The following is a 19019-nucleotide window of genomic DNA, read 5'->3' on the forward strand; positions in this document are numbered from 1 at the left end:
GGGTCACTTCCTAATGGATCCAAGTGAGCTTAGTGGTGGGCTGAGTCACTGGGGCAACAGGAGAAATCTGTACAGGAGAATGGGATGGTCTTTGCACAGGGCAGAGGGAGGAGGAGGCAAAGGGAAAGATCTCTTCAAGAAACTGTGGATGCATATGGAGCAGAATTTAAATTTTTTAAAAAGCTGTTTTTCTTTTCATGAGAAATGAAAAGATGCAGCATCGATGTGGCCTTTGGGAGCTCTCATTACAGATGTGGTTCAGTTTCTGAATTCCTCCGAGAGAAAAGAAGACCCGAGATTGGCAGTCGGTTCTGTCTCTTGCATCAGCTGCATCTATGGGCCATTCATGATGCTCTTGTGGGATTCTTGCCAGCGAGTTTGCTGCTCTAAAGATCTTGGCCCAGACTGAGTTCTCAGTAGGGAAAGGTTAGGAAGAGTCCTTGGAAAGGCAGCGACAACGAATGTGCCAAGAAGAGAGAAATCGGTCTCTTGCCAACAGCCACACTAGTCAATGGAAACATAATCTATACTTGGTCCGAAGAATGTCTTTCTCCCACCCATTCATAAGAATGAAGTCATGTGTAGAAGTGATCTGGTGGTCCAGAAAGATCCAGTAATCCTGTGGAAAGGTGAGGCTATTCCTGCTATAGACACATAGCACCTACTGCCTGGAAAACCTCTTAACTGCCATCATCTGGTACTCCCAGTAGACTCCTGCTGTATACCTTCTTTGTTCTAGTTGGATAAATGCTGATGATATCTTAGGATGAGGGACAATGTGGTATGGAAAGGACTTGAGTCACGATTATTACTGTCATTGATGGTTTTATTTTCAAATGACAATATATGCCAGGTATGTTCACATATATACTCTTTGCCAGGTATGTTCACATATGTACTCTTAATAAAAGATAAATGCTAAAAACCATGACTCATTTATGCTTTCACCACCTTTAATGACCAGGAATACTTCTTCGCATTTCATAGATGTTTTGTCCATGTTTGAAAAATAAATGCATGCTGCTGTCTGCTCCTCCCCTGCGGGACTGTGTGGCCAGCACTGTGGTCCCAGGCCTTGACATTGTATTCTGAGGGGTGAGCCAACGGTCAGCGTGGGGAAAGGTGGTCCTGTCTGCACGGTGCTAACTTGGTGCCCTCTGCACAGAGCCAGCAGGTCACTAATGGCTGAGAGGAAAGACCATAGCCTGCCCCAGCACCCTGCCCGTCAGCAGGCATGTACCCTACATTTTCCAACTATCTCCCCTTCAGTATTTAAGCTAGTAAAAATGTTCTGTACTGGTCACCTGCTTATATGTAACCCCATCTGAAGATAGAGTTTCATCAGAATGGGACTTCAGTTCACTGAGCAAGTATTTATTGGGTCACTGCTATGTGTGGGGCACTGTTCTAGGTACTGGGGATACAGCCGTGATGAAAACCCCCTCAACATCATGCCTTCACAGTGTGTGTGTGTGTGTGTGTGTGTGTGTGCGTGCGTGTGTGTGCGTGTGTGTGCACGCACGCATGACGGGGCAGGAGTCAGGAGGCAGACAGCCCGGGAAGTGTTCTCCTTATCTTTTGCTGCACAACCGGCTGCCCTTAGACTCAGCGACTAAAAAGCATAGCAACCATTTCTCTTGCTCAGGAATCAGCAGTTTGGGTGGGGATCCTTGGGGGAGGCTCATACGGGCTTCAGAGGGCATCTTGCCACTTCTTGCCAAGGCCGCAGCAGGCCCATGGGCAGTGGAAACCAGAGTCCCTTGTTGGAAGGACAGTGAAAAGGGCTGTTCAAATACTAAAATACAGAACATTTTTCCCCTTATTTCTGGGGACTCTTTCTGAACATGCCATGGTGTTTTTGATTTGCTTTGTAATGATGAGTTCCCTTGGACTTGGGGATACGTATTGAATGGGGCAAACCCCCTCACCCGCCCCCAGGGGCCCTGCCTTGCCGCTCAGCACGTGCCGCCCACCAGCTTCCAGCCTCATGTCCCAGCCAGGGTTAGGGGGATGTCAAGGCAGGCTTTTTCTCTTCCCTTGGGTCCACCACCCCAACCTCTGGCACACTGGTGGTCCTCAAGGGAGTAGAGCCTCCGTGAAGCACCTGTTCAGTATTTGAATTGGGGGGAGAGGAGGGCCTGCCCACATCAAGTCACTTGCCTTATGAACCGTGACTGCTGGCTCAGGGTGGGGATAGCTCTTGCTGCGCTGTACCTTGAAACATTCCAGGCTGTCTTCCCTGTGTTTGCACCTAGGATCCTGCCTGGAGCAGAGGAGGCAGCGGTCATTGAGGGAGGGTGAGCAGGGGGGCCACTGGCTAGGGAAGCAGACAGCTGAGAACCTACCCCACAGATGAAGGGCCATAAGGAACTGAAGGCTCCAAGTCCCCAACTCATGCTTCATTGTCCCATCAGGCTTCACATGCAGAATACAGATTTGAGAGGAAGATTGTTAGGAAAAAATTGTTAGGAAGTTCAGGGCTGGCCACAGAGCATCACATCCCATGTGTGAGCCCTTGTGAGTCCAGGTCCCCATCTGATGGCCCTGGAGTCATGTCCACAGCCAAATGCTGGAGGAAGCGCTTTCAGGTGTCCCACTCCAGTGGTAGACAAGTTGGTGCTGGCTCTCAGCTGCACTGGGTTGATTTTTCTCCAGATGAGCCTCTTCATGTGGCTTGGCCTTCCTTGAAGCACGGTGGTTGGATTCCAAGAACAAGTATCCCAGGAGAGCCAGCCGGAAGCTACATTGCATTTTATGGTCTAGTTTTGGAAATCACATAGAGCCACTGCCACCACACTGGGTGAGTGGAGGCAATCGCAGAGGCCCACCCAGGTTCAAGGGGAGAGCATACACACTCTCCATGTCTTGAGAGGGGATGACAAGGTTCTAGAGGAACATGTGGGTCTGGATGTACTGTCGGAGCTCTATTTTTAGAAGCCGACCTGCCACAGTGAGATGGGATTTGAGATGGGGAGAAATGCTGTGGGGGAAAAAAATAGTAAGGCAGAGAAAGGCAGAAAAGGAGCATTGACAGGGGTAGGTAGTTTGTACCATTAAATAGTGCGGTCAGGTAATGTCTCCCTGACCTTTGAAGAAAGTTTGAGATGAGGCCATGGAGCTATCTGGGGAAAGAATGTTCTAGGCAGAAGAGAGAGCCTGTCTGGAGTGAATTATGAAAGCATTAGGCAGAATCAAAGTGAGGGTGGAGGAGAGTAGCAGGAGGGGAATTCAGAAAGGAATAGGGACAAATCATTTCAAGTCTTGTAGGACACTGTAAGGTTTTTCCTTGCACATGGGAAGCCATTGAAGATTTTTGAGCCGTGGTGTCATATGGTCTGACTTATTTTTTAAAAGAATCACTCTGGCCGCTTTTTATAGAGTAGATTGTGCAGGGACAAAGGTGGAAGCTGAATGACCTGTTAGGAAGTTATTGAAATATTCAGTGTAAGAGTTGACAGTTGCTTGGAGCAGCTGCTAATGATGGATGTTAATAAGGAATGATCAGTCTTTGGATATATTTTTAAGGGTAGAACCAGTAGAATTTGGTGACAGATTGGATTTCAGTTAGGCATAGACAAGGTCAAGAGTGACCCCTTTGTCTTTGGCCCGAGCAGGTGGATTGATGGTGTTGCCATTAACTGAGGCGTGGAAGACTGTGGGAGGAACAGGTTTGGGAGATGGGGTGTGATAGGGAAAATCAAGAGTTTGGCTTGGGTATTTTCAATTTGAGATGTCAAACAGGTATTTCAGTGGAGTCACTGAGCATGCAGTTAGACCTGTAGGCTGGTGCCTGTGGGAGAAGTCTAGGTTAGAGATAAAAACAAGACTTCATAGTTCCATCAAGACAGCAGTAAGAGAGTCAGTGTATTTCCTGGGAGGAGCCCCCTCATGCATGTAGCTAACTTTGACATTGAAGGTGAGTATTCTTTTTACCTTTAGACTGATAAATAAGTAAGTGCTGTTATCACATTTCCTCATCCTGTATGTTTGGATAGAAAAGACTTTCATTCAGCCAACCTGTTTTCTTATTTTATTTTATTTTATTTTCAATATTCCAAAATTCATTGTTTATGCACCACACCCAGTGCTCCATGCAATAGGTGCCCTCCTTAATACCCACCACCAGGGGGCGCCTGGGTGGCTCAGTGGGTTGGGGCCTCTGCCTTTCGCTCAGGTCATGATCTCAGGGTCTTGGGATCGAGCCCCACGTTGGGCTCTCTGCTCAGAGGGGAGCCTGCTTCCCCTCTCTCTCTCTGCCTGCCTCTCTGCCTACTTGTGATCTCTCTCTCTCTCTGTCAAATAAAATAAATAAAAATTAAAAAAAAAAAAATACCCACCACCAGGCTCATCCATCCCCCAACCCCTTCCTCTCCAAAACCCTCAGTTTGTTTGGTGTTCCCATGCATGTATGTATATGCATTAAATTCTAGGATTCTCAACCAATGAACTTTCTTTCGAGATACTGGACATTTATGGTTTTATTATCACTTATCCAGGTTTTTAAGATGTTCAGATTTTCATGCAAGTAGGCGTTTGTTTGCATTTTTTTTTTTTTTTTACTAACTTGTATATTTGATCAGACATACTATGTAGAACTCAGCTCCAGCCTTAATAATGTTTCAAAGATGGGAGACCAAATTATCCCTCCTGCTGTCTTCCAGCAATCTGCTTCTTTTTGAAGGTATTATAATTTAAAAGAAGATTTAAATTAGGATCTTCGTAGCCTTTACTTGGTTGTGTGTGCTTAGCCTACCTATGCTTGAATCAGGGTTTTACAGAGCGGATGTATTTAACTTTTGTTAATATTTTGTGAACATATGTACCAAATATTTTGTTAGATTTAAGCAATGAGATTGGTTGTTTGATGGAAACAGAGTGTGACAGACCATAAGACATTTCAAACATATATCATTAAAATACATTTCATTAAAATGTCTTGAAACCTGAAGAGGCAAAACTGTTAATGAAGGTTTTGGTTAAAAAACATTTATTTCTGGACTCAACATTCCCTTTCTCTCTTTTCCACCCTTTGCCCTTTAGTCCTCTATCTTCCCTTTCTTCCCCCTGATTTCTCTCTTCTCTTCCCTTTCTTGACCTGTTCCCTTTCCTTCCCAGAACAAAGAGCTGGGTTGTTGTTTGCAAAGGGAAAATTGTAAAGTAGATGGAAAGGAAAGCCCAGGTTAGGTCAATACTTCTGCTCCCGTCTGTATCATGCCTGCCTTCCCTGTCCCTACTGAGCTGGGATGAGTTACCAGGGTGTTTTTGCTGGGACTGACGTCAGGGTGGCCTTGGGCTTTGGCCGGTAATTCTATTTTAGCTTAATTAAGGGAAAGGCTCCAGCGCCCACATAATCTTCACAGCACTTTGTCCCAGCCTGCACTCTTCCATCTTATATCTCGGGGATACGGGCTTTAGATGAGAGCCCTGGTATTCTGGGCTAAGCCCTCTTGTTTTTATTTATCCTTCTCAACCAATTTTTCCCCCACTCTTCCAATATAAACAGTTTGCATAGAGGCTTCCTAAAGGCAGGTAAGCCCTATCGCATTTGGGGATTCGAAGGCAATTGGTAGACTTTTTGAGGGACTGCGTGTTGGGCGAGGTAGGCGAGAAGGTACTCAGAGCACATCAAAAGCCAGGGACTAATTATTTTATTTTAGGCGTGGCCTGAGAGGCTGCCAGGGAAGGAGAGCCTGTGATGCCCGGCCACAGTTCAGGTGCACACTAATTGTTTTGCATTGAAGCTCATTTTTAGTAAATAATACCAGGGGCCAACTCTATTAATATGCTCAGCTGAGAGGGAAGGAGAAGCAGTTACTTGACTGATAATGATGCCGAGCAGTTTCAGGTGTTAGAATCTCATTAAGACTAGGTGTTGTCTCTCACCGTACCATTTACATTTTGTGTTGAGTATTTCAAATTAATCATGAACATAATTAATAGTTGTCATAATTAGATTACCATTTTGTGATGATCTGCAATGTAACAGAGGATGGAGAAGAAAAATGAGCAGGACAACTTGGCGTTCAAGACTTATCTAAACAGGTCATCTCTGAGGATTAATGCACTGAGGCTTCATTCCACGGTGGCTTGTTCTAACAGCCAAAAATGGAGACCGTTTTGATGGGAAGTGGAGCTCTCGGAGGGCCACCAAGGCTAGAACGTTTCAGGAGGACATTATCGTAATGCTGGCTCTCGTGGAAGTATAGGTTACTTTTGATAACCGCAGAGAAACCAGGAAGGAAATCTATGGTTTTTATATTCCTAAAAAGCTTCATTGAGTTAAGGACTAGTATGCATAATCTAACAACAACAAAAAGTCTTGCATTTTAGAACTTTAATGAATTCTTGAACATATTTCATACAGAAGATTTTTAAAAAGCTTTTTGAATAGCTCTTATTAACCTAAAGAGACACTTAGTTAACTATCCATAGGCTAAAAGGAGAAGGACATTCGCATGGAAGTCACTTTTCAGCCATGCTTTACCCTAGAATGATTTCAAATGATTGTATAATGAGGGCAAAAAATTACAGGGCTACATATAAACTGCATGCTACTTAATAAATTATTCATGTTAGCCCAGAGGTATAATTATTCAGTGAAATGAGAACTAAGAAAATTAGTTCTGTATTAATGTTTATTTATACAGATAATTTTTTTTTCCTTTACGTGGTCACATTTTCTTGCTAGAGGTAATCTAAAGGCAATCCACATAAAATGTTAAATCAGGTTGAAATTCCCAGGGTCAACTGGGTTCATCTGTTTCTATTTCTGTTGATAGAATTTGTTTGCTTCTAGAGAAAAATTTTCTTTCAAAAAAAAAAAAGAAAGTCAAACTCTCCTTAAAGCACTCCTTTTTGGGGGCACCTGGTTGGCTCAGTGGGTTAAAGCCTCCCTTCGGCTCAGGTCATGATCTCAGGGTCCTGGATTTGAGCCCCACATTGGGCTCGCTGCTCAGCAGGGAGCCTGCTTCCCCCTCCCTCTCTGCCTGCCTCTCTGCCTACTTGTGATCTCTGTCTGTCAAATAAAAAAAATAAAAAATTTTTAAAAAATCTTAAAAAAAAAAAAAAAGGACAGGAGTGGGGGTGCCTGAGTGGTTTAGTTGGTTGAGCGTCTGAGTCTTATGTCATAGTAGGAGCTCTGTAAGTAATTTGTTAAATGAATGAATGTATGTATATCATGAAACTCTTCCATGAACACGCTCCGTCTCTTGCCCCTGCGGTGTATTAGAGAGCACCCAAGCACCATGTTGTGAATGAATGCTCCAAGGCCAACAGGACTTTCCAGCTGTAGAAATCTACGGAAGCCAGGGCAGGAAGGTACGAAGCAATGGAAACAGTGGGGAACTTGAGTGGGCTCAGAGGTAGAAGTTAGCACAGTGACATGACCCATTTCCCTACCTCCTGGTGGTAACCAATCCCATAGGGAGAAGGCCTCTGTTTGGCCTAGGATGAGAACTACATGTGTAGTTTGGGTGTCACGTGGATGGCCTGATTTGTGCCGATGTCCTCCTTGCATTCAACCTGAGAGAATTTCATGAACTCCCCCAGGGCTCTGCCATTCACATGTATGTTTGGATCCCAGCATTTCTAGAGTAGTGGGGATAGCTTACCTGATCTGTGAAGTCTATGCTTGCTTCCAGGACACTAGGTTACTGTTTGCTTGGAAACTTTCGCAGCAGGAAGCAGTGAAGCGAAGGACATTTTTGGAAGAGTTAAATGTCAGAGATGAGGCTAAAGGCAAGGAGTTGAATCTTTTGTTTCAGTAACCTTTCTGATGGGCAGCTGTGTGATTCCCTCTCCCTCAACAGGCACAGGAGAGTTAGGGAGACAGTGCATGTTATTTTATAGTTTCATTTAATCGAGTGGATGGTTGAATTGCCTTATAGACTATTTCAACAGTAGTGAGCAGAGCCACACTGTTTATGAAAAAATAATGTGAGCCAAATTATAATGTAACATTTTCTTGGAACCACATTTAGAAAAGTAAAAAGTTTAATGTATTTTAATTATATATTTTGATATATTTTGTTTAACCTGAATATCCAGAAGATTATCATTTGAACCTGTCATCAATAAAAAGTTGATTAATGAGATATTTTACTTTTTTAACCAAGCTTTCAAAATTTGATGTGTATTTTATTCTTTCATCTCTACTTGAACTACACACCTTTCAATACTCAATAGCTATATGTGACTGGGGCTATTATATTGGACAGTGCAGCTAGAAAGAGTTTAGGATAAGATAAAAACACTTAGTATGTATAGATTCTCCCTCAATCTCCCACTTTCTCTCTTAAAAAAGTTTGCTTTGATGTAGAGTATATTTTCAGTCCGTAAATTATGTTGCAGCATGCTTGATGTTATGAAGTCAGACTGTGGGACACAAAGAAAATGTATATTGCTCTATAGCTGATCATGAACATAGTTAATAGCAATTGTATTTCACCTTAACTGGTGAGTCAAGTAGCAAAGATATATCGACTAGAAGCAGAGAAAATACCTGGAATCTATAAAAACATTGATGTGGCAGTCTGATATGTGTTTCTGTTTTGGTGCCTGAGACTTTGTAGAGGTCCGGCCAAAGAATGTGTGTACTATTGCTCATTTATATATTGTAAGAGCATTATCATTTCAAAACTGAGATGAAGTTTTATATGGAGTAGTTATATCTTGGACCTCTTCCAAGGAATCTTAGCTGTTAAAGACCCCAAATGAATTCCAAAGATTGTATCCTAAGGATGCTTTCTGGTATGACAGGCAACTTGGCTGACTATGAAAGATGAGTGGAAGTTGTAACACATGCTGAGAATCCTACAGCATTGTCTTGATAAAGACAAGGAAGAAGGTAGGTCTTCTATCAGGAATAAGTACATTACATATTTGCTCTCCTTCTGAGCAAAAACAGAAGTGATGGCCTTTAGATTTAAAACAAAACACACAAAAAATTGTTGCATAAAGATGTTAAAATGAAATAGAAAATTTTTAATGTTGGGATGAATCCCTGGGTCTTAGCTTTCTTTTATATCAGGTCTTCTAGTTCATTCCCTCTGTAATCCCTTTGAGCCACCCCCACCCCCATGTGCTGTTTGCCCCTCCCCACCTAACGATTCGGAGAGACAGGTAATTATATACACACCAGCTAAATGTCTGGTAAAATCTCTGGGCAAACCCGAGTCGACTTGTGTGGAACTGAATTTAAAAACACTTGATGGAATATTGCTCCAGTCTCTGAACACTTGTCAGGTCGTATTTCCTGCTTTGCTCCATTAGCAGGAGATGTGCTTTGGTCCTGAGAGAGGCTTTTCCCAGACACCCCCTCCCACCCCAACCCGCTGCTTCCTTCTGGTTGCATAACTTGCTTCCGAGGGCTCATTGTCTATCAGTTCTTCATTTTGTCATGCTTAATTAGAAAAAATATATGTAATAGACTATCTGCATTTTTTATACCTAGACAACTGTCTTTTTATGAAGTATATGTTTACATTATGAAATAGGTGAATGTTTCATTATTGTGTGAATGGAATAGACAGTAATACAGAATACATAATAATTATTATTTCTAAGGTATTCTACCAAAAGAAAGTAATGAATTGAGAGAAAATCAGTGATCGTGTCTAAGTCAATTTTACATAGCTGGCCATTATACTTGATCATGGTTTTACATTTAGGGTTGTGCTAGCTGAGTGGAAGAGAAAACTAGGTTTTTTAAAGCCCATAAAATTGCTTTAGTTTAATTTTGTCTTGATTTAAAAAATAAATAAAAACTTAAAACATAGATGGCGATGAGCTTAGAATTTTATATTGGCCAGTACACCAAAATACACAAGTAGTGGAGATGTTTAAAGCTTTATTTGTACCTGGCAGGGTGCAGAAACGAAGGTGGCCATCTGTAATCATCACTGTTAACTTTTAGATGTAATTTCTCAGGGAAGAGCCTACCCTTCTTAAAGCACTCAGCCTGAATTTATTCAGGATTAAGTTTAAATGAAAGTTAATCCCTGATATTGGTAAGGATTGTAATTTTCCAGGCATGTCTTTCAAGAACCCATTTTTAAAAATGACGTTCAGGCTTAAGAAGTGTTGGAATCCATGGTCACTGAAATGGGGGGAGCCTTTTCTCATCGAGTTTGTTAATAAGTAGAAAACAATATATATATATTTAAGATTTGCACATAATATAATAGTAAAATACAGTGAAAATAATTTGTCTTTTAGATATAAGTTCAGTCTTTGGAAATATTCAAAATAGCAAATTGAAGGCTAAGTAATTTTTCCATAATTTAATCAACTTAGCAAGACTTTTGGGATAGTATTTGGTTGGCTTTACAAAAAAAAAAAGTATTGGCCTTAGTTTGAAATGTTTAAAAATTAAGCAAAAAGTTAAAGATGGTGGAGAAAAGGCTTTTTATTCCATTTTCTGCCTGAAGCTCCCAAAAGGAACAAAGAGAATAAAAATCAAAGAAGAAAATGCTGTCTCCTGTTAAGAAGCCATAACCTCAGATCACAAACTGTAAGGAGTATCTGCTAAATATAGTAAAATTCGGACCAAAGATGAGAAGATGCTATGAGCTTACACAATCCCCAAATTTAGGGCAGGATGCAGATTTCTCAAGCAGTCAGCCCTGTAGAAATTAAATGGCATCACTAAGATGATAAGATAGGAAATGTGGGACTCTTTCTGTAGCAGCTCTGTTGGAACTGATAGAGAAGAATCCCTGGGTACAGTTGGGCAGGTTGTGCACTAAACAACCCTAGGGACTCCATTAACATCGAAGACTAAGTGAATGGAGTCCCCTGGACTGAGTGCCCAACCAGAGTGCTTATGTTGGCCACCAGGGTGACCATGTGCCATCTTAATGTGTAGTATCCTAAATGTGGGGGACTGCTCAAAGTGAGGCTAGGAGAGGGGTCAGATAGTGGTGGTCATGAGATCACCACACAAATAGGCTGTGACATGAGGAGCTTCTCTCTAAGGACTCTGTGCTTAAGCTGAGAGAGTCACACTGAAAAGTCAAGTATGAAGTACTCCCAGGGTACAAAGACTTAGTTAACAGTAGTGAAGAGAATACTGGAATTTCCTTTCTGTATTTGAAGCTTGCTGCTCTCCTCTCTTACCATTTGCAATGTGGCTGGTTGTCTCCGTCCCAGCATGGATACCACGCCTTGGGAGAGAGAAAGCAAACTCATAGAAGAAAGGACCACAGATTAAAGGTAGAGGGAGAATATATATCAGAAGGCAAAATATCTCACAAATAGAAATTCTGACTCATAGTTCTTCATGGACTCCAAGGAAAAATAATAACTGGGTTTTCTACAAAACAAGCAAACAAACAGTTTAAAGAAACGATAACATTTAATGAAAAGAAAAAAGAAACTGAGCTGATCCATTCTGGTGAAGAAAGGAGAGAGAAAAATAAAACCATATTAAAGATGAAAGTCACATTAGAAGCCACAAAAAATAATAAGCACAAGTAAAAACAAGGGATATACCAGCCAGACTGGAGAGCCTCCTACCAAAAAAAAAGTAAAAAAGCTGAGACAGAAATAACTTCTCTGCAGATGACACACTGACGTAGGAAAGATTATCTATCACATAGTTGCTTATTTTTTGAAAGTAAGAGTAAGAGATGGGAACAAAAAATATTCAGAGGCATAATAGGAGATGATGTTACTGGTAAAGATTATATGTGGAAGTCGTCGGAAGGGCACACTGTTTACTAGGAAAGAGAAAACTAGGAAACATGAGTAAGAAGCAGTGTACTGCTGAGTGGTCAAGGACGCTCAGGGAAGCAGGACTGGGGCATGGGGCCATAGGGCCTCTCATGGCTGTGGGAGGACAGGAGGGCAGAGGCTGGCATAAACGGAGTGGAGGAATGAGTTGAGGTGAGGAGGTGGAGAAGAACATAGACAAATCTTGTAAGAAATTTCATCATGAAGGGAAAGAAGCCTTGTGGATAAACCTACAGAGGGACTTGGGATTGAGAAAGGGCATGTTTTTAAGATGGGAGAGACTTGCAAATACTTAAAATATTCTTAGAAGACAGAGGAAGGTGGTTCTCAGCTTTGTCTGAACACTGGTAGCACCTGGAATCTTTAAAAAAAATGCTGTTTTTGTTGTTGTTGTTGTTTTAAAAATATTTCATTTATTTATTTGACAGAGAGAGAGAGATCACAGGTAGGTGGAGAGGCAGGCAGAGAGAGAGGAGGAAGCAGGCTACCCGCTGAGCAGAGAGCTCGATGTGGGGCTCCATCCCAGGACCCCGGGATCATGACCTGAGCTGAAGGCAGAGGCTTAACCCATTGAGCCACCCAGGAGCCCTCAACATCATGTTTAAAACAACAAAAACAGGGGCGCCTGCTTCCCACCCCCCCCCCCACCACCTGACTCTCTGCCTACTTGTGGTCTCTCTCTGTCAAATAAATAAATAAAATCTTTTAAAAAATTTAAAAAACAAAAAACAAACAAAAGCCCTGTAACATTGATGTTGGGTCCTGCCCACAGAGGTTCCTCTGTGATTGGTATTGGGCGTGGTGGGTGATGGGATTTTTAAAAGCTGCCCCAGGTGATTCTAAGGAGTAGCTGAATTTGAAAACCATTCTTAAGAAAGTTGAAACAGAAAACAAAAACAAAAACAGAAAACACACAAAAAACCAGAAAGTTGAAACGGAGTCCCAAGAAGATGGGAGGTATATTGATCCTAAGCTTGGTGGATAACCCCAAAAGAGTAGGATTTCCACTTCCATTGTGGCTGCAGGAAGTGGTGGGAGACAGATGGGAGCTAAAGGGATTTCCACTCTGGCTTCAGTTTTCTCTGTGAAGGGGCAGAAGGTGGGGAAATTTGCTGGGAGGAAGATGGGAAGGTATGGAGCAGAGGAGCAAATGCGTAGCAGCCATTTTATGAAGAATGAGAAAGAGGAATCCAAAGGCTGGGCAAGCAGAGTAGACAGGCTGAATGAAGTTCAAGGTCATAGTTTCTGTATGGGCAGCTCTTTCTCTCTCTTAGGTATAGATAAGGCACAACACAGATGAGGGAGAGGTAAGTTTTCCAGCAAAGAGAAGTTAGTTACGCGTGAGGTTCTCTAATTTTGTACTGGTGGAAGTAAATAAATATAAAAATAACACATTAGATTAAATTCTGTCAAAATCTCCTTTGGTTGGCTCTTCATTCTGTCTCTGTGAATAGCACAGAAATGAAGCCACACACAATCCTTTTTGCTCTGTTAAATGGAAGGAAATGACTTTTCATACTAGAAGTTCAAAAACACAAGTGGGAAGTGCTCAAAGCCCTAACTCTTTCCCCCTGAGTGACGTTCACATTCTAGAACTAGCATGTGGTTTGCAGTCAAGGGTGCATTGGCACCATGGTGATAAGTGTTGAAACAGTGTGCACACTCAGGCTGCATCTAGAAATACACTTCGAGTCAACTTGGCAGAAGGCATAAACTAAATCTGTTTCAATAAAACAATCCTGCTTTGTAAATACCACACATAGAAAGTTATTCTTCTTGTTAGGTCCTGCCGGCGGGATCCTGGGAGTAGAGAGCTTTGTTTTAGCTTCAGGCCTCCGTTCTTGCAGTGTTCTAAAACACGAATTCGGTTGTGCAGATAGTTTGCATTTTAAATCATCTCCCATAACTTGCCAGAAGCTGTCCTCGATGCTGGGGACATTGTGACATTTTAAAGGAAGACTGAAAAGGCCTGGATGTGTGAGTGCCATCATCCACAGGGTACCCTGAAAGAAGGCCAGGGCCAATGTTCAGGAAGAGCACACACAGAGCCTGTAGGGGAGGAGGAAAACAAACACGTGCGTGAAAATTAAATCCAGCACAGTCTAAAACATCCCTGGAAGTTTACCGATATCACAACTTCTTTTCATTCCAGTGGTGAGGACAGAATGAACATTGACTGCTTGGATATGTTTTCAGAACAGCTTCCTGATGCTCTTATCACTTGGTGAAGAATATGGATATTGTTTACCCCACGGCTGACCCTTCTCCACACACTGACTTTTGCAGATAACCAACATGACACAGAACTGGACGGCTGATGGAAAAGACATTTTGTTTACTCTTACATTCACTACATTTTTTTAATTGTAAAATTAAATGTGGCACTCTGTTTGGCATCAAGGGATGAAGACATAATTCAGACATGGCTCTTGTTCCTGGGGAGGTGTAGTCGAAGTTTCTAGAAGCCCAGGGAGGCAAAGGCATTTTCTTTGGCTTACTTTTTCATTCTTGGCTGTTAGAAAACAGAAATCATTTATTGTTGTGATTGTCGGAAAAATTCTTTTGTTTCCTGGGACACCTGGGTGGCTCAGTTGGTTGGAGGACTGCCTTCGGCTCAGGTCATGATCCCGGAGTCCTGGGATTGAGTCCCGCATCGGGCTCCCAGCTCCACGGGGGAGTCTGCTTCTCTCTCTGACCTTTTCCTCACTCATGCTCTCTCTCACTGTCTCTCTCTCTCAAATAAATAAATAAATAAAATCTTAAAAAAAAAAAAAAAACTTTTGTTTCCTGACTATCTTCTTTAGTGACAGGTTAGTAGATAGATAACTTCTTATTCACCTTGGAGCCCTGACGTTAAGAAAAGTTGGGTGCCCGCTCATCAGTTCCATCTGTGGGGGGTGTAGTCTTCCCTGTGTCCAGTGTTTTGGTGAACGTGAACTTCATATCTCATCCTTGTGCTTTAGCCTGGTTTATACTATATCTGGTTTGCAAAGGTCAGCTGTAAATGGTTAATATGTAGCTGAAATCAGCATTACTGACTTTTATATCTAAGGTATCATCCTCTCATCCCTCACAAAATTTTTACATCTCAGAATAGTTGGTTGATGCCCCATCTGGGCAAGTTTTCTATTAGCTGGAGGGTGATTTTAACTCAGTGTTTGTATGAAGAATTAGAATGTTAAGAGCCCCCCCCCAAATCTAAAGATGTGAACTATACAATTCTTACTGACAAGTGTTTTATTGATATGAATGTGGCTGATTATTTAAGAACTAGAACAATATCAGCAAGATGATTTTTGTTAACTCCTGAGAATATGAAAATGTTTTTTAAAAGTACTTTTTAGCTCTTTGACGGGCACTTTTGAGTCTTTGAACTGATACTATTTTTTATTTTTTGTGTTTTGCATAGTTTTGACTATGAATTCACTGATAAGCTGTTCTAGCGACAGTTGTAGAAATTATTCGGGAATTTATTTTGGAACTTAAGGAGTAGCATTTTCTCTTTACTTAAAAAGCTGACACTTCGTAGAAAGACTACATTTAATATCCTACTCATCCCAAATACCATCCCCTTTTCCAAAGGTTTTTCTCTTTCCAATTTGATAAACCAGTTGTGTAAAAACTGCCTGTTTATAGAATTGCCCCGAGACAGCCAATGATTACATATTTCTTACAGTTTGTGAAACCCCACCAGATTCTTCCCCAAAGACAAGCTTTTGGAATTGTTTGGAAGTTAATAAGTACATTGTGTAAGGGACCGACTTTACTTTTCCAGCAATAACGTTGGATACTTGCAACCCAAAGTGACAAGTGGTTACTGGCTTAACAGCTGTGTGTTTTAGCAGATAGAGCAAAACAGTAAGTTTTAATATCTACATGTAGGGATGGAATCCACCAGAATGTACCACTCTTATCTTGAGCAAGAGAACCAGATGGACCACAGTTGAAAAGGGAGTTGACGAGTGGCACCTTCCTTAGAAGGCCTTTCTCTCTCTGGTTGATTAATATCTCACTGCCCCCCTTAAACACTCATTCCATTAAGACAGAGATGGCTCTGTTTCTGATCACCATGTGGCAGAGTTCCTGGCACAGGCTACTTGGCTCAGGTCTTGGAGTAAAATCCAAAGTCCTCCCCTGGGTGAGCAGGCCCCCTGCCCACCTCACGCTCATCCTGGAGGACCATGCTCTTTTTTGGGAGCCTTTTGCTGCCATTTCTCCTGCCTGAAATGCTCTATTCCCTTTCCCTTAGATTTCTGCTCCAATGCTACCTTTTTGGCAGACAGCCTCTCCTTTGCTCCCCTGCCTGCCACTTGCTTGTCAAGAAGTCAATAAACTGGTATCTCCTTAAAAAAAAAAAAAATGCTACCTTTTCAGAGAGGACAGCCTCACCTTCCATATAAAATTAAACAGTTCCCACTCCCTTCAGCCCACATTCTCTTGCTCTAACCTCACTCATTTTTCTCTGGGGGTTATCCTTTAACCAGTCGCACATCTATTTCTTTACTCTTTGTCCACCCCAAGCAAGTGTGACCTCCAAAAGACAGAGTCTGCGTGTACTTGGTTGTCACCTGAAGGAATGAATAAAGGAGACGAGGTGTTCGGTGTTTGGGGAATGAATAAGTGAGTGCAGAGATGTAATTCCTGTGGCAGCTAAGTGGGGAAGCCCTCCAAACATTGTCCTTTAGGAAGTAGGTGGTGATTATACTAGATGAAGGTAGACACCCTAAAAAGGGGATATCTTGTGGCAAAGGGGTGGTTAGCCCATCATGGCTCAATGGTCACAGGTAGGGTGACTATATGTCTCCTTTTTCTTAGGATAGTCTTGGCATACACCTATTTTTCCAACTTAATATTCAATAGCAGCCTTTTTTACCCTTAGAAGTTTCCCTGGTTGGATTATAAGATACTCAGATGCTCCTGAGTTACACTGGTTCCACTATGATTTTTTTACTCTATGATGGTGTGAAAGCGATTCACATTCAGTAAAAATTATACTTTGAATTTGGAATTTTGATATTTTCCCAGGCTAGCAGTATGTAGTAAAATATTTTCATGATGTAGGGCTGCGGCAGGGAGCCTCAGCTCCTAGTCAGCCATGCTGTCATGAGGACAAACAACTGATATACCTACAACTCTTTTGTACACATACATCCATTGTGTTCCTCCCTTTCAGTAGAGCATTCAGTCAATTACATGAGATATTCAACTCCTCATTATAAGATAGATTTTGCGTCTGATGATTTCACTCAACCACAGGTTAATGTGGGTCTTCTGAGCACATTTAAGGTAGGTGAGGCTGACCTCTGATGTTTAGTAGGTTAGGTATAATACATGCACTTTTTTAATAAAAATTTAAATTCAATGGGGCGCCTGGGTGGCTCAGTGGGTTAAGCCGCTGCCTTCGGCTCAGGTCATGATCTCAGAGTCCTGGGATCGAGCTCCGCATCGGGCTCTCTGCTCGGCAGGGAGCCTGCTTCCTCCTCTCTCTCTGCCTGCCTCTCTGCCTACTTGTGATCTCTCTGTCAAATAAATAAATAAAAATCTTTAAAAAAATTTAAATTCAATTAGCCAATATATAGTACATCATTAGTTTTGATATAATGTTCAGTGACTTGCGCATGTGATGAGCAGTGGGTGTGTGTCTTAGAGGCATGTTTGACTAATACTATTTTTATCTTAAGTTGGGTTTATTGAGATGTTAGCACATCATAGTTCAAGGAGGATCTGTATGGTCATCCTACTTAAGAGATTTGATTGCACCCAGGGATGCTGTTCTATGGATGAGAACTCAAAGTGGGAAGCAGTCAGAGAAGCAACTTTGGGGACACAAGTACATTTCATCCTTGACTGAACAGGGCCTCAGGGGAGTGAGAAGGTCTTTCTTTAAGGAGCTACTGAGGATGTGCTGTCTGGACCAGCAAGCACTGTCCCGTCGTCTGTCAGGTCCTACAGAAGTGGACTCAGCAGTGACTCAAGAACAATGGTGATTTTAGTTGATGCTAGTTGTCCACATGGTCAATGCAAACCAACCCCTCTCCCCCGCAACTGCCACACACCCCCTCCATCCTGCAAGCCCCCACCCTGGCCAGCTTCAGTTTTCGGGGTTTGGGGCAATTTGGTGGTGGCAGTAACCTGCTGATGGGAAGCTTGTGCCATTACATTTAGAAATGAACAGGGTACGACTAGGAGTACATCCTGAGTGTGGGGAATGGTTGGTATCAGACAGCTGTTTATGAAGAAGATCACATGGGCTATACTTGTATAGGTGGCAGGTAATATGTAGCTAAAATATTATATCTGTGTATGTTCACATATAGTAAATGTAGTTTATCAATCTAAAGTGTATCCTATACTTTTCAATTCTCATTTTTATTACAAAATCATTTAGGCTTGCTCTTAGAAGAGTTAAATCTTCTTTCTTTTTGGAACCCAGTTTTTTGAGGTTTTCAGTGCAAATACTTTGGCTTACATCTTTCTGCATGTTTTACATATATAAATATGTACATACAGATAAAGAACACCTCTCTGCTTTATTTTACAGATGCGGTGTAATGTCATACCCAACACTTACCAAAGTCTTTTTCACTTAGCATTTCAAAACATCTTGGCTAGTTAATACATATCGATCTCCTCCATTCTTTTTAATTGAAGCTTAATATTCTATGTATGGATAGAGCATCATTGATTCAGTCATATCCATGTGATGTGCTTTCAAGCTATTTCATTTTGTACTATTACAAATACTTTTTAAACAAAAGATACTTGCCCATATCTACCCTTAAATGCTGACACTTTTATTTCTGTGGAATAGACTCCTGAGAGCAGGATTGCTGAGTCAAAAGGGTATGTGCGTGTTCAGTTTAACTGCCATCACCAGACACTTTCCCCAAAGGATGTATAATCTATCCTCCTTGTAGCAATAGGGGGCATTCCTGTTTTCTCACACCTTTGCCAGCACTGGATGCTTAAATCTTTTTATTTTTTCTAATCCTTCAGGTAAACAATGAGATTATCTTTATTTTTACCCTTCATTTTTGAGCTTATATTTTATCACATGGTCAAATATTTTGTTCTAGTCTGTAACTGCAAGATATTTAGCATTTACAAAAATTGCTGATAATCATTAAATAAAATTTAGACAACTAGGAAGATACACTGTTCAAATTTTTAAAACATCGAATCCATCTTCCTATGCCATATTAGGTGACATACAAGGACATTTTTTTAATTTCCCTATTTCCACATTTGATTCTAAGTATGGCTGATAAGGAACTTTCAGATCAGAGTTT

At 41.6% G+C, this 19019-nt stretch overlaps 1 protein-coding gene and 1 long non-coding RNA gene across 11 annotated transcripts in view; both read left to right on the forward strand.

Moving 5' to 3' along the window:
* The window catches only part of LOC125081866 (uncharacterized), a 36492-nt gene extending 34435 nt beyond the window's left edge, over positions 1-2057 (forward strand). The window contains exon 3 of the long non-coding RNA XR_007121808.1: positions 203-2057. This is a non-coding gene — a long non-coding RNA (uncharacterized LOC125081866). The remainder of the gene's footprint in view (positions 1-202) is intronic.
* PTPRM (protein tyrosine phosphatase receptor type M) overlaps positions 1-19019 on the forward strand; it is an 801682-nt gene that overhangs the window by 88176 nt on the left and 694487 nt on the right. The gene's annotated exons all lie outside the window — the stretch shown is intronic.

This window comes from Lutra lutra, chromosome 12, assembly GCF_902655055.1.
Source record: "Lutra lutra chromosome 12, mLutLut1.2, whole genome shotgun sequence".
NCBI classification, from domain to species: domain Eukaryota; kingdom Metazoa; phylum Chordata; class Mammalia; order Carnivora; family Mustelidae; genus Lutra; species Lutra lutra.